This window comes from Athene noctua, chromosome 10 (assembly GCF_965140245.1).
Source record: "Athene noctua chromosome 10, bAthNoc1.hap1.1, whole genome shotgun sequence".
NCBI lineage: Eukaryota > Metazoa > Chordata > Aves > Strigiformes > Strigidae > Athene > Athene noctua.
The window spans coordinates 15885458-15902295 of record NC_134046.1 but is presented as its reverse complement, the minus strand read 5'-3'; the positions used below and the strand labels follow the sequence as shown (position 1 = coordinate 15902295).

Here is a 16838-nt window from a genome sequence, read left to right as displayed (position 1 = left end):
CAAAAAGATGTTTAAAATATCAAAAACAAAAACAAAAGTCCAGCACTTAAAGAGGAACATAAAATTTCCTGCTGGGGATGTGGAACATGGAATGCCATCTGTATTATATGGCACTGAGAAAACTGATTATGTTTGGACCTCTATTTCATAGCAGATGGGTTCATTAAATTTAATAGCCTCCAGAGCCTTTAGAAACAGTGTTAAAAACATGTGGAACATGCTGAGACACTTCACTTCTCGCCCCACAGTCATTATAACTCTGGCACAGACTATAAATATTACAGTACTTTATTTCCATTGAAACAGATTACTATTAAAATTATTTTTCCTAGTGTACATTTACACGAGAAATGCAGAATGCAAATTGTACTTTTTCAAACTTTGAGATATGCAGTTGATTTCTTTAAATGCACTTGGAGGCTTTGATATAGAACTTATTTTTATCTTCTTCCTGCAACATCAGCAAGCAGCTGTAATGGCACAGCAAAGCTAGGCCTTAAGCAGCTCTGCTCCCACTGTGGTGCAAATAAGACAAGCATTATGTTAAACCATAGCAGGGAAATCAGAGCAGTGTTACATCTTGGCATTTAGCTATATACTGATTCTATTTTCTAGTATTTTATGTGACAGGGTAGCTATGGTTTGACTTTGGTCTCTGTTTATTTTTCATCACTGGAGCACAGAGAGATTAAATATCTAATTTCAAATCAGAATAGTTCCTGCAGAAACATTGCTTTAAACAGAGTAAAAATTGTCCTATTTTTGAAATATTCTCAGAATTTGATAGCTAAAGGAATATTTTAGTGCTATTTACTTTTAGAGTTTAAATGATGTTTCAAACAACAGGGAAGTTTTAACATGTTTAAGTGCTTTGACATCTGTCTAACATTCTTCCACCTCTTCATTTACATGTTCTGATGTTTCAACTAAATTACTTTTTTACAAACTTTGTCATATTTGATCATGATTTTTTCCAAAAAATAAGCCAGTTTCCCAATAACCATATCAGCTTGTTCTCATATGATGTAATTCTCAGTAATGGTCTTCTGTTTCTATTTCCTCTCCTACAAATGCTGTGACTATACACACTATCTTTTACTGTTTTCTAAGGTCATGCTTGTTTTTAGGTTGTACTGACCATTTTAATGTGGATTTTCCATATTCTTCACATCACTGTGAATTTCAGCTCCGATTTTGTCACTGACCGTTGCTGATATTGTCAAGACCCGTGAATCCTAATAAACAACTAAATTCCTACTCTGGTAGATGATGTATGATGACAGGATTAAATAACAACACCTTCCTCATATAATTTACATTCAAAGTAATAGTAAGGATTGCCAGTTGCTTAGAAAGGGCAGAGAGTGTAAGGACACAGTAAAACAGTGTATGTCAATGCAATAAGCAATTATCAGTCTCTGAGATCTCAAGTATGAAGGGCAGAATGTGAAAACACACACGAATGTTCAAGCCTTTCAGATTGTAGAGCCCACTTCTACAGGGTTCCCACACGTGTTCTTTGTCCAGGTCTTAAGAATCGTGGAGTCCTCACTTGTGTTTGGTTAAACTGAATTTCATTAAAGTATTTGGGCAATCTGGTATTTACAGCTCTGATAGTATTTCAAAGCAGTTACGTTCACAAAATGCATTCTGTGATTAAATTTGGAAATTCAGTAAGGTTTGTATGTTAAAGGAATATATTTTGCTGTTTTCAGAGCTGTAGCACGATGATATGTTAGGACTTTGTCGTGAATTGTTAAGCTTTTCTTTGCTGCTTTTGCTGTAAATGTGGTGTGTCTTATGACATGATTGCTTTGCACCAAATTAGTCTCTTCTTACATGAAAACTGATGGATGTATGTGAAAAAGAATCCACAGAATTATAAATGTCTGTAGGTTTTGCCTGCTGGATGTTCTCCCACCAGTGACTATATACAAATTACAGAGAATTGCTCTGCTGTTGTATTTGATTAACAGGCATATTCATGCCAAAAGGGTATTGGTCTCATTTGCAGACACCTGCACACTAGAGATAGAGCAGCTTGGGACCATTTCCAGCTGCGGTCTGCCAATGACATACTGTGCCTTTAGGTGAGGGGACAGAAAATGCTTTTCATTTTCAGCTTGTTTCACAGGGACTTTTCTAGTTTTGTTGTGACACAAAAATAAAATCAAAAGGTGACTAGTCACTAGCTAAAGGAAGGATTTGGTTTTAGATCTCCATATGCTATGGTGAATCCAACGTTTAGGATGATATGCCTGTTCTTAGGGAAAATAACTACTTAAAGATGTTCACAGCTGATAACTGTTTGTCTTTGATCCTACTGCCTCCACTCTGAGTGAAATTGAGTTAATTATGAGGAAATTGTAGCTATTTTGTCAGCTATATTACCTTTTTCCTCTGTTTTTGTCTTTAGTTTTCACATAACTGATTTTTTAGGGTAAATGATAATGTAGGAAAGGAATGAATTTAGTATAATGTACTAAATCCCTTCCTTTGATGTCATATATATCATTCTTTGACTTTCTGGAAGAAAGAGGGCAGTGAAATATGCTTTATCTGCACTGCTGGAGTGAAAACCTGAAATAATAAGAAAGGCTTATTAAATTATTGGTGCCATTCAAGCTTTGCTGCAGTGGCAGAATTCAGTGCAAAAAGGAAGAGGAGAGAATAAAAGGAAATAATCTTCTATTTTGTCTATTGTTCTGCAAAAATTTAAGTTATTTATAGCTCTCCTTTTTATATAATCAGGAGATTTCAAATATGACTCAGTCATGCACACAATACAGTATACACATTAAAGTTAATGTTTGTCAAAGTCATTATGACTAATATTTACTTTGAAGTTAGTAATTTCTGGAGAAATTATCCAGGAATACACTTTATTCTACAAGGAATAATAGGATATTTCCTACTGATGTTCTTGCTGCTTGACAGCAAGGCATTTGACCTTTGTCCACACCATTGTATTTTGTCAGATCAGATCTTTCCAAACAAGTATTTCCCTTAATACATAGTTGAAAGATGATCTAACCAGTTGGTAAATGCATGATCTTCAGCAACATCAGTATAGCAGGAGAAGGCTTAGCACTTATGTTTTCTCTGGAATTCATGAGCCATTTCACCTGCACTGATGTCACATTTTTTGGGAGGAAAATGTAATCATCCTAAATATTAGTTTACATTGCCTAGTGCTAGGTAAACCATTAAAATCCCTAAAGACTCTAGCAAGACTTGACACAAGCAGCCTATAGGGCCATTCCATTTAAGGACTTCTGTTACAGAACATGATTTTTTTTTTTTTTCTTTTTACAATAGTGTTTATTTCGTGCACATAAATACTACAAGAGAATACACATTAGAAACAGTATACTAACACTGAGGAACAATACAATTTACAGAGCTCTCTAATATCTTTTTGTTGTGCTGCATAATAATAAAGGCCTCAGTTTTCAATATTGTTAGGCCTATTCCAGAAAACTGTCAGCTATATGCTTGTATTCCATATGGGTTACATTTGTTGATTCTTATTCTTTAATTTACTCTGAAGTAAATCAGTAGTATCGACATTTATGTACCTGGAGTTACGCTGATGTAAAAGAGAAGACAGATTAAATGTATTAAAGCTCAGTTTAAGGGGCTTGGATTATATTTCTCTTGACTGATGGAACAATTCTAACATTTTCTTTCTTGGATTAAAACCTTAAAGCCTCAAAAATTCAGGAGTTACAGTGAACAGCAAGTTGCCTTTATAGGAGAGAAAAGTTTAATTTTTCTTCCCTCCTTCACCTTGTCCTTTTAGTGTTACGGTTCAGTTTAAGAAAATGGACATACAGTGAAAGCCAATTTTGCAGTTATCAGACATTTTATGTTCACAAAAAGTTTGCTGTGTAGCCAACTACAAGATAATGGGATTTATCACATTTTAGGTCCTGGCATGCCTAAAAATATCCTTAATGTCTGCAAACAGTTTTAGCTCTGAGATAGCTGAAAGAATTTTGAGAACTTTTCTTATGAGTTCTTATAATGAAGGAGTGAAGTATGGGGAAAATTTTCTTGACCTGCTGGTTAGTGCAACAAAGGAAAAAGAGCAGAAGGTGATAAAGAAATTTGCCTCTGACCAAAACCATTCTTTGAACTAGATTTCAAAAGCATTGTATTAAATAGTGAAAAACTGCTTATTTGAAGTTAATTTTGATCATCTAGAAGTGCTCTCAAATTCATGGTCTTCCAACAAATCAGAGTCTTAGCTATTGGCCATCAGGTCAAAATGGCTTTTAGGAAGCTTTGAACTTTCCAGTTGTGCAGAGTAACAACAGAAATCTTCCAATATAAAAAAGCAAGAGAAGTGTAGCTCTTTTTTACAGAGTGAGTGAATCTTTACAGAGCCTGATGAATTCAGCTTGCAGTGTGAAGAGTCCATAAAACGCTCCATGGCTTTTTCAATAAAGTATAGCTATAAAATCTCAGTGTAAAACTAGAATGGTGAGATACATTAGCTACATACTTATTAGAAGGGTATGAAGACAGAACCTATTCCTCAAAACAGAGCTAATGAACAAGCAGCAGCATTGATTATGCCCTTTTATCATTTTTAATGGCAGCACTAGCCAGATCTGTAGTACCAGCCTACCCATAAACTGATATAAAAATATTATAGAAAAGAGAAAGAATGAATCGTTAGATTAGGAGTTTGTCCATCTAAGAGTTTTTACAATGTTAAATGATGGAGCATTTTCCAAGCTTTTTTTAAAAACAAAATTCTTTTTTTTCTCATATATTTTAAAAATAATGCTTGCAACAATTAGAGACTTAAACCTGCCCTTTGATCTTGTACATCTCTGTTAACTGATAGAATCAGTTGCTTTGCTTATGCATGAGAGCCCGAAACACATGTTTCTAATCCGAAGTCACATGATGGCCACCTTCCTGCTAGAGCATAGTATTTTAGCAGGTTGTTAATTTATTTGCAAAATACACATTGGACATTTGATTCTCAAATACTTACACAAAGCCTGGACATTATTTTTATGGAGATTTATTTTCTGGGTTTAGGGATTATGCCTCCTTCCCTCGCAAAGCAAAACAGTACAATTACACACCTATCTGAGCTCAACTCCTGGGTGTCTCACTGTAGCTTTTATGCAGTATTTTTCACAAGCAATTTGTTCCTTCTTTTTCTTTATGTTTCATCTGAATTTTTGCAGATGTGCCGTAAGATGGATCCATTGATGGTTTGCCCTTTCAGAGGCAAATTGATAAATAAGAGAAAAGGCGATTCCCTTTGAAAAACTGTTTGAAGCTTTCCATTTAGTAGTTGTGCATAAGATGCCTTTCCTGCTGCTTTCTAATGCCCTTGACCTATTATCATATCTGTGGATTTCTTAGCAAATGAAATTGTGCTAACACTTTGGTGCCTTCTTTCTTCCTTTAAAATGCATCCCCTATTGTTTATCAGCTCAAATAATCTCATGAGCCTACAGTATCTATCTCATTATGCCCTCCAGCATATTGCTCCATTCAGAGCAGTTCTGGGCCATTGGTTACTGACATAACCTTCAAGGTGTTTTGTGCTAGCTAAATATAAAATTTGTACAAGAGTTTTGCTCATTCAGAAGCGATAAGTGGGAAAAAAAAGAAAACATAATAATTGTTGTGAATGTATTTGTTAGGCAAATAACAAAGCAGATTATAAAATGTTCAGTATTTTAATTCTAAAAGATAATTGGTTCTAGCACTTGGAGGCCTGTACTGGTTCCAGTTTTTGCATCAGACTTCTAGAATCACTGATTTTAAAATACTTTTGGAAGGACTTGTTTCTAAGCAAGTAAGAAAGAGAAAGAGTAAAGAGTAAGTCCAGTTAATTATAACCTCCCCTCCCCCAAGCCCAGCTCCATTTCTTTTTGCTTTGACATTCCTAGAATCATTTGCATCACAGATTCATGTTCTTACAAGATCAGTTTAATCCTCTAGTTATCAAAAGCAGATAGATTACTTTGAATTGTGTTTTACTGATGAGATTCTCCGTGCTGATTTTTTCCTTATGCTTGATTCTTCTGGTCTTATTCTTGCATGCCAAACTTCAGTCACTTGGACTCAATCCATACTTTCCCTATTTTTTCCCCTGTGTTTATGTGTTAAACATTCAACAGTAGTTTTGCAAGTGCCTTGCTTTCTCCTGGTATGAGCCAAAGCTTTCCTTTTTCAATTACAGGTTCATTGCTTTCTTCATAAAATAAAAAAAGAACAACTGAAACAAAAAGAAGCCTAAACAAAGATAATGGAAAGGAAAATAATATTGAATTAAATATTATAAATAGGTTCTGTCAGTCCACTGATGTCAGGGCAGGCTTTATACAGAATACAAATGTTTTTATTATTAACCCTGTGTCCGTGACACGAAATGATGTGTAAACTTCTTAATAGGTCTGTTTTATCTTCATACCTGTAAATAGTGTCTCCTGCAAATATGAAAATGTTTACTTCTACAGGAAACTGCTAGACATGAAGTAATTTACAGTCTGTTTCTCTATGGCGTGTTTTGTGGTCACAGTCCAAACTGTACTGATCCTGAAACGATGCTGTTTACATGTAATAGAGTAAATGCCAGCAAAAGATTCTTCTCTCTTATTAAATGAACATTCCACAAAGTTAAACTGAATGTCTGGTATGAACTGTGCTTAATACAAACTTTCAAAGATAGGTCCCAAAAGCCTTTCACCAGGGTAGATTCCTTTACTCCTGTTAGGTTGTGAATACTCATTAAAGCAAGGAAGAAAGGATTCTCAGATTTCTAAATTGTACCCCTAAAATGCTGCATGGATTGACTGGCAGAGTAAGGGAGAGGGACAGAGAGTAAGGGAATGGAAGCAGGGGCTATCTACACCCTCCACTTCTGGCAGAGCAGTGCTCTAGCAATACAGAAGAAATGGTACTCTGTGAAAAAAGATTGAGGAAAGAGTGGGTTTGGATAATTCAACTATACACATTCTTACAGCCATTTCCTTTTTAGAGCATGTTGGATGGTTACAAAATAGACTATAGAAAAATGTAGTTGTTTTAGAAGTGCAATCCCATTTAATACTACCAGAGTAACATGCTGAAAATCACAAACACAATTAGTAAATCTAAGTTTTAAAAGAAGTTCTGGCTTGCTTTACACATTCATTAAGTCAAATACACTTTCATACCTCATCAGAAAGTGATTATCTTTAGATGTTGGTCTTACATTGATATGTAGAGCAAGTAAGATATAATATGGAGCAAGATCAAAAACCCACTCAACTCACTTCAAGATTGTTTTTGCTTTGAGGCCAGTGTGGATTTTATTGCGGGAGAGAGGATGTGTGGCTAGCTCTTAAGAGGATTTATGATGATGAAATGATTTTTCATTTCTAGAAGGACTGTCAGAGAATTTGCCCTTTTTTTCAAATGTGAAGGGGCATTTATTTGAGAATAGATGAAAAAATGAATATGTGTATATGCACCTAACTTCTGAGGCTGATTCTTTTCTCCCTTCTTTCTCTTCCCCCCTTCCCTCTCTCCCTCTCCTGGTAATTCAGAACAAGTCTTTACAGTACAAAGACCTTGCTTTTGTTTTTTATCTTTGAAATACAAGTGTTTGGGGTTTTTTTTTCAGCTCTTTTTTTTTAATACAATGCAGTTATTTTTCTCTTACTAGAACTACTCTGGGAAGGATGCTAATGCTATAATCTATTGCCTTTCTAACAGTCTTTCTAAATGTCTCATTTGGAAATAGTTGGGATTAGTAATAATTAAATTTACACTATTTGTTCTTCTAGAGGTGGTACAAATGCTAATAAATACTAACAAGTATTAAAAGTATATAAGGATAAAGAGCCTAACCATATAATTTGATGCTATTTTGCATAGATGAGAACCAGAATCTTACAAGTATGTTGGATGTCATATTATGTGTAATGATGTTTAGTTTTAAAAATTTCTTTTCCTTTTGATATTATGAGTAAGAGGAAAGCTGAAAAAAATGCTTGTTGTCTAGAATACAGGTGTATTGTTTTCAGTTCTTTTCCATATGTAGAATAAATGGACATTGGATTACTGTCTTATACAGTGTGAAACCTCTTCAGTGCTGTTAAGGTTGAATAGTACATGGTTAAGTAGAGTGTAGTGTGAGGGGTTTTTGTTACCAGACTTTAAGGTTATGATCAGAAGCTCTTTCTCAGTTTCTGCCTTAGTTCAGTTCTGAACACTGTTCTGGCTTCCCTGGTTGTTCTATCTGTATATCTAAAAGTTTTTAGAAGGGCTATTATTCAAATGTTCAGGATAAATTTGCTTATAAATTGATGATAAAAAATTCTGGTCCTACAATCATGATATTTGATAATCCATATCTAGTTCCTAATCCATTTATCTTTTTGGTATCCAGGGATTCCAATAATTTTTTCATCTTTTGAATAAAAATTTATGATTTATATTGTGAGCTTTCCAAACTTTGTGGTGCTTTAGCAATCAACTAATGCTAAAAGCAAGCACAGTAAAAAAAGTTGAATAGTAAATACTTTAAAATAAATGAATAAAATTAAGAGAAAAATAATAAAATACTGTTCTATATCTTCAAAATTTTACTTAGATACTTTACTGTAGGTAAATTCATATTCTGACCTTTGTAGTAGACTGATCTGGTGGTATAATGTAAGTTTAAACTGTTCTTGATTTTAGACTAGTAAAAAAAAAGGGGACACATTCAAGACATAAACAGTTCTTATAGTCTATTAAAATCATACTACATCCCTATTATATGAATGCAAACCAAACAGTAGTTCAAAACAAACAAGCAAAAAACCCCAGTGTGCAGTGTAAATAAAATAATTTTGGAAGCAGCAGAAAACAGAATGGTTTTCTCTGTGATAATATGATTGCTGTACCAGAAAACAGTAAAAAGATTAAAATACAAAATATAACAATAATATATACATTTTCAAAATTATTTTCAGGTTAACTTACCGTGTAGTGTGAAATATGGTCATCAATGAAATTTAACATCATGTCTGGACATCTTGTTGCATTCTCTCAGTAGCAACAGAAGTTAGAATAATACTTTTAAATTATTTACATTGCTGTGCTCACTTCTGTACCAGTAATATAAAGAGACTGACTGACTGACCACTAACATTGATCAAAGCAAAACAAAACAAACACAAAATCTACTATCTCACTAAAATTTAAATAAGCTATATTAATGGAAATACGGGAATTATCACCAGTCATGTAATTTAAGTTGTATTACAACTTCAGATTTTATAATAAAATGTATTTAAGCAGCTTGAAAGTTTCTGATCATTTTCAGGGCCAAGAACATTTAGGGACCTGTGCCTCTAGATCTAGCAATTAGTTCTGAAGCTCTTCTCAGGTATGGGAACATTTTGAGTACTGTATAAATTAAAAAACCCTACTACTAAGTCATTCACTGACAGAATAACTATGTAGTTCAAGTGTTGGTAGTGAGTGAAATATAGGCAATAGGTTTAAATAAGAATAGAAAATCATCATGAAGGAAAGCTCTTTGCTGCGGGTGCTTGTCTGTTATCCATCCTCTTAAAGTCAATTGTAGAGCTCACGTTTAGTGATATTACTGAAGATATTAATTAGCATTAAATCCTTGTGTGTTTGTAACCCAGAATATTTGCAACAATTTGTGAGCTGGAGCTTGTAGAAATTTGAAGTCAGTGCACAGATCCTGTATGAGGTACAACAAGGACTGTCAAAACCACCAGCCCCTAAAAGGAATATTATCCCACTTTATTCAAGATCAGTCTGTGTGTTCCCCAAAAGAACAAGTTTTAGAGAAAACTTATTTACAGTCTCACAAAACAGCATTAAATTTCTTTATGGTGTAATGGAAGTGTACATTTAGTTCTCTTGTTCATGTTGTCCACTGTTGAAGTGCAATTGGACTAGTTGTCTCCATAAGTTGAAGAAGGTCATCCTCAAAACTTAAACCTTAATAATCCAACAAATAGCCATAACATTTTGAAAAGACTATTGGTGGCACTCTAATACTAATGGTCCCCGTTTTAGAAACTGTTATTTTCAGTGTTTTGAGATAAAAAGACTGTATGAGATAAAAAGACTAAATATGCAGATTTTAATGTAGATTGTGTCACTTAGTATTACATGACATGTAATTTACAAACATTAACTTTATTTGGAGTTGTCTATATTTAGAAAAATATTCCAATTCTATGCATGAATATTTGTAGGTTTTGATTAGAAAGGAAATAGCTGCTATATAACAGATAAAAGAATAGTTATATCAATAATTTACATAGGGAAATCAATATAGTAATATTTATACATAATACGTTTTCATACACAAACTGAATTAACCATGGACATCTATTTTGCACTGTTTTTCTTTATTGATGTTATAATAAAAATAGAACTCACTCCCTTTAACACACACATGATGAGGCCAAAACACACATAAACACACATGATGAGGCCAAAATTTTGTTCATGGTGTGTGGAATGTTCACAGAGCATCAGATTTAATGAATAGGTTGCTACTTTGATCTTTAGTCATGTGGTTTATTTGTAATATCAGCATAGTTCTTAAGAAAATAATTGTTTATTATTAAAGTTTCTAACCAAACTTTGCATTTAAAGTAATCACTCTGAGTAATTTAAATACAAACTTTCCTGTAAATATTTTGTATTCATTAGAGAGAGAGATAGTTAGTTTATGCAGTTAAAAGAATCACAGTCACAGACTCACAGAATAACGAGTCTGGAACGGACCTCTCATAGATCATCTAGTCTAACCCTGTGCTCAAGCAGGATTAGCTGGAGCAAGGTTGCCCAGGACTGTGTCCAACTGGGCTTTGAACGTCTCCACAGACCCTCTGGGCAGTGTGCTCCAGTCAATCACTCTCACAGTGAAAATGTACGAATATTCCTATTAGTATGGGTTTCTGTTACCTTCAACACAAAGTTCAGAGATCAGAGGCAGACAGATATTTTGGTGTTAATGATTCTCATTTTAAAGCCAAGTTTGCTAGACAGTGCGTTAGAAATTATTCAGTGATTTACATTAATAAACAGTTATGTACTTTATAAAATGTGTACAAAGAGAACTAGAATGTTAGTTTTCATCTATATTTTTATCTATATTTTATTACTTCCTTCACAGCAACATTTGCATTTCCTCTGACCGGTTATCCTTTGCATGCAGTGCACAGTCGATCCTTTTCTAAAATGCTGTAGTTATTGCAAAATATGTGTTACCACAATAAAACAATTACATGAACAAAGAAGGATTTGGTATTGAATCCCTTGAAAACTGAAGTGCATTTTTCTTACAGATGTTGGCCCAGTAAGCTGCAGGTTAATGTCACACTTCTAATATTTATACTGAAATCTTAACATCACAAACATCCCAGTAGGAGGCTGAATTTTATTTCTTTCTCCATGTATGCATATAATTATCTATGATGCCTCTATTACTTGATGCCTCTAGTACATGATTCTAGGAAGTGGAGAGTAAGTACATAGATTGTAAAGGAAAAATCATCAAAATAATATTTAAATACTGTATCTTATAGCAACTGAGTAAGTAGAATGTAAAGCAGTGAATTTACATTTTCTGCTAAAAATTGAGAGTTTGAATGTTCTTTCCATTCTCTCGCAAGTTTTTGTCATTTTTGGGAAGAGCTGTGAAAGCCTGCCTAGCAATGTATGAACTGCTTTGCATTTCTATATACACGTAAATAAATAATCACCTAACCCTACATTTAATTATATTATATAATAGCATAAATAAACAACCTATATTATAGAGTACCTGGCACATATATGCACTAAGTGTTCTATTTTTTTTTCTCATTCTTTTCTGAGGAGCTTCACTGATGTGTGTGATGTCTTCCTCCTTGCTGTGGTGTTAAGTATAGGACTTACATGCTTGCCACAGTATTTCACATCTTTCGTGAAAGCATATTTCCAAAAAGTAAAAGTTCTAATACATACATTCAATGCCAAATTCAGAGTCAGTATGTGACATGTACAGGATAAGTCTGAACATTGCAAACCACCATAAATTTAGCTATGCATAGATGTTAATTTTGGTGCAGCCCAGAAACTATTTACAGGAATGTCTGTACTATCAAAACTGTATTCATAATTGTTGATTATTTACTGGCATCTTTGTAGTAAATTTCTATTGATTTGTACTGTATCTGATTATGAAACAATCAAGTGAGTAGGGTTGTTAGCTTTTTCCTGAGACTGGTGATAGTTAAATGTCTGGCAGGAGAATAGGACTGTTGAAATTAGGTCAGTGAATGCAAAATAAGAGTTGAATGCTTTAGCATAAATACATTGCAATAGTATAAGTTTTTAGACAAAGATCATTTCATTCAATTATTATTAGAAAAATAGAGAATGAAAAATTAATTTCATAGTGATTTATATTTTTGTTTCTCTAATAATAGAAATAGGTTTTTGGTATAACAAGAAACAAGTATATTCTAGTCTCAGGATTTTTTTTTTTTTTTTTTTTTTGCTGTTCTTCAAACAAACATAAGGTTGAATTCTGATCCCACAGGACAATAACTTTCTAATTCTAGTATGTTTTCCTTTAAGACTTCTAGACTTGGTTTCTTTGAAATTTGGGACATACAGCTACATAATGTTTTGAATAAATTGTTGAAATGGCTATAAAATATTTTAGAAGTGTATGGCCTTTTTGTTTTGGAATTATCATTAAATCATTTACAAAATCAGTCTTTATGAACTTCTTTTGTTAAGGGTGAAAGGAGACAGACTTTTATGATGACTGGCATGGAGTACTTAACAGAACTACTGGTCCTGTAACATATGCCTCCTGCTTCTAAAGATAGTATTTCAGATATATCTATGTTTTTGTTTGTTTCACTCATGTTGGCCTCAGTTATCTGGTCCCAGAAATAGTGCAATATCCCTGATGTTGCTCTCTTTGCCTGTCTTGGTTTGATTTACCATTTTAGTAATGTCTGTAATTTTTCTGCTAATACCAAACACATTTCCACAAAGGGCTTAAAACAGTACTAGATTATTTGCTAGTGAGGAAAACATGACAATGTGTGCAATAACAGTATTGAAAAACCTCCTACAATTATTTATTGTTTTACATTGTGTGACAGGACCCAAGCTGACCTGAATTTAGAGGTGGAATTCTCAATAAGTCGTACTGGAATCAAGAATATTGTGAAACTCAGGGGGCTTGCAGTCTCTGAAGGGTATTTTTTTACAATACAAAATAGAATAAAATTTTTTTAGTAAAGAAAATTTGGGGTTTCTGGGAAAGATAGATTAAAAAAAAAAGAGTTTGAAAACAAATCCCCCTCCCTTTTCTTCACTGCATCCTTGCAAGGCTCTATGGCCTTATCTTGTTCTTTATCCATTTTTTTTTAGGTTGCAGCAAAATTTACACAGTTCCATTTAGATCCCTAAGTCTACTTTTCTACATCAGAAAATCCTCTCAGGTTTCCCCTAGTGCTTACATGTCTGCAGGCTCCTGTCCCTGCCATACCTGGCAGTACTGCAACATCCTCTCCTTACTAAGCAGTTGTGTGGAGGAAGGTACACCCCTCTGGAGGGTTCCTCCTAACCCACCTCCAGCAGCCAGGAGACAGTGAATGGCCAGACTTCCTCCCTGCACCTCAGCCACAGTCATTTTAACAAAACATGCATTACCCAGATGGCAAACTAGGAGCAAGTAAAACAGATATGTTTATATTGTATATAAACCAGATATATTTATGTGTATATATCATGTACCTTCTGTAGAGACAATCATTAGAGGGAGGAAGAGAGCCTAATGGAAAACAGGAGGTACTTTGGTATGGTTGGACCTGAATAAAGACACCAAAACGGCATAGTTTATCATAGGTGCAAGTAGAACAGAAAGATCTGCACTGCTTTTTGAGGGCCAGGGAATGATCACATAGTTTACTGCAAAACTGCCTCTTGGCAGCGTATAAAGCAAACCACAGGAATCAGAGGTACCCGCTGGGTTTTACACAGAGACAGGCAGTTTTTAGACTATGCAATAAAGGGTCAGACCAGAGGACTATTACTGTTATTGTTAGGAAAATTATTTGTTTCCTATGGCCTCCCAGAAGGGGTAATGTCAGACAAACCTCCGTAGTTTATTTCAAAGGAATTTGTAGCAATTATTAAACTGAATTGCTGACATATAGGGTCTTCTAACAGCCAAGTTTCAAATCAGCAACAGAATGATTTGTCTGGCTGTAACAAAGACAGATTTTTTTTTTTCTAAGGAAAAGACTGCGAACCTGTATTTTGAAGTTTAGGTGAAAAGTGACAAGAATGCCAGCCCAGGGAAAAGCGTAATGGAATGTAAATCTCATCTGCTGACCATATTATTCCTAATTAAGGCTTGGACTACTAATATTTCACAGTAAGGAAATATTCTTGATTTTTAAAGGCTATAAATGGGATTGACAAACTGAATTCAGCAACACATAATATGGAACTCTGATTTTGAAACTTTTATTAATGTGCTCTAGAAAATAATCTCAGTAAAAGCAATAGGGACAGTTTCATATACAAAAGTGTGTAACATTTAGTTTGTGTGGCAATTACTAATAGGAAATCCTCACTTACATTCCATCTGACTGTAATTCCCTCACATGGCAAAACCTGACCAAATGTCACAACCTGAACTGGACACCCTGTGAATCGCAACCGTTCTGTGATCCTCTCGGGTTAAATTAAGGTGAAACGACACCAAATGACCAGTTAAAATCTTTTACTTGTGGTAGAAAACAATTTAAACTTGGAAAAGGATAATAAGCAATGTGGTATCTTATACCTCTCTACAAAAAAAAAAAAAAAAAAAAAAAAAAAAGAAAAAAGGAAAGAAAAAGGAAAAGAAAGGAGAGAAAAAGAGTCAAAGAAATCCAGATCACCTCCCCTGGATCCAGCGTTGTCTCAGGTCCCGTAATCTTGGGTGGTGGGTGCACACGGATCTAGCTTTGATTGTGGGTGAACACACAGCAAAGTTTTCTGTTGCCTTTTAGGTTCATCATATCAACTGATTAGCATATCTGCCCACCTTTAGTTTTTCATCTGGTCCCACAGGTTTTTGCTGACTTCATTCTTCTTGAGCAATCATCCAGCTTCTGGGGCAGAAACTCTTGCCCCTAATCAGTTCATTAGCAATGCGTGCATGGTGTCTGGTGTACACAATAGAGTCACAGGCTTATCTAAGACTTATCTTAGGCTTATCTAAGGAGTCTGACAATGCAACTGCAAGGCAGTGGGGGGCGTGCATCCTTCCATACACTCCTGCTTCCTTGGGTGACATTCCTTAGACTAATCCAAAGGCCCCAGCTTGTCCTTGAGGTTTTCTGTGTTGATGAATGTTTGAGGCATTACTTCTTTCAGTTCCTTGCATCAAACCATATGTATCTGAAGGGATGTGCTCAAATATGAGTAAACTCCAGTTCTGAAAACAAGTTGTAAAAATTACATCAAAGAATACTAGTATTTGTAAAAGGATTCAACTTAAATGTGAAGTCCAAATAGAGCATTGTGTGTGTGTGTGTGCATGCATTTGTTTTGGAATTTTGTGTTTGTTCCGATTTTTAATGTTCTCCCCTATATCCCCACCCGCAGCTGCTTCCTTGAACCTGTCTCCACTGTATGTGGACTATAAGCTTTCTAATTTAGTTTGAATGTTATCTGGAAGTAAGTATTTCTGCAATGATACTTCTGTACCTAACATTGCCTATGTTGCCTTGGATGCCTTGACTGTATGTGAAATACTGTTTTGTAGACTATGGCATACAAATTAGCTCATTATGAAAACATGAGTTTGCTATGTGTAGTGGGGCTTGGGCAAACTGTAGAGTTCTTTAGTATTTATGCCAAAGGTAGGAATTTGGACATCATTCTTCACTGCACCTGTCTTTAGCTGAGATACTAATGAAAGGATGCTTGTAATTTTTACATGTATTTAGCAAGAAGGTGGCATTACGAAACCAGAAAAACCCAACCAAAACCCCTGAAAAAAGGGTTAGAGAGTAAACCAGTTTCAGTGCTAGAGTAGGAAATTAAAGAATTCATAGTGCAACATTACCCTTCTGTGAGAATGAAAAAAAGAAAAAGCTTCCACTTATCAAAGTAGTTAACCAAGTTTAAAGACTAATAAGTAGATAAATGTTCAGAAAAGCTTTAAACTGCTCTAAGTAGTGATCTAACCTGTTAATACAGGATTTAGCTCATGTGTTTACAGTTCAGCGGGGATCTGCAATTTCCGCAGCATATCATTCTATATAATCAATTATTTAAACAACAGGCTTTTAAAGAAAAACATATAGGTCATACTTGTAATTTGCTATCAGATCATTCAGGTTTTAGGATGAAAGAATTTACTTGCAGCAATTTTCCTTGCCATGAATTTTGTTACATTTTATATTGTGAAAACAGAGAAACTGTGGCTGGTTGCTTTCAGTATTTGTGAATTAGTGATCACGTGACAATTCTTTAATGACAAATACTAATATGGACATTAGCTTTTAGCAGAGTACTATATGGAAGTTGTTTTTTCTATCTGTTTTAATTCAGATCAAGGACAAAAGGTATGTCAGAAGCTTGCTAGAGATCTTGAAGGTCGTTTTGCATTTGGTATTGATTCACTTGCCTGATTCTGTGTTCAGCTGCTACCTTTAAAGAAATAGTTTGTTTTAGAAAAAAAAAAAAAATTCTGAGAAGGTGGAATTTAGCACAAGGGTCAGTTGTTGTGTATTGTGAAGTTCTCTACAAGCATAAAAGTAAGAGGAGATGAATTCAGAAAA

At 34.5% G+C, this 16838-nt stretch overlaps 1 protein-coding gene across 4 annotated transcripts in view; it reads left to right on the top strand.

Annotated features, from left to right (window-relative positions):
- Window positions 1-16838, top strand: part of CACNA2D3 (calcium voltage-gated channel auxiliary subunit alpha2delta 3) — a 470721-nt gene that overhangs the window by 318271 nt on the left and 135612 nt on the right. The gene's annotated exons all lie outside the window — the stretch shown is intronic.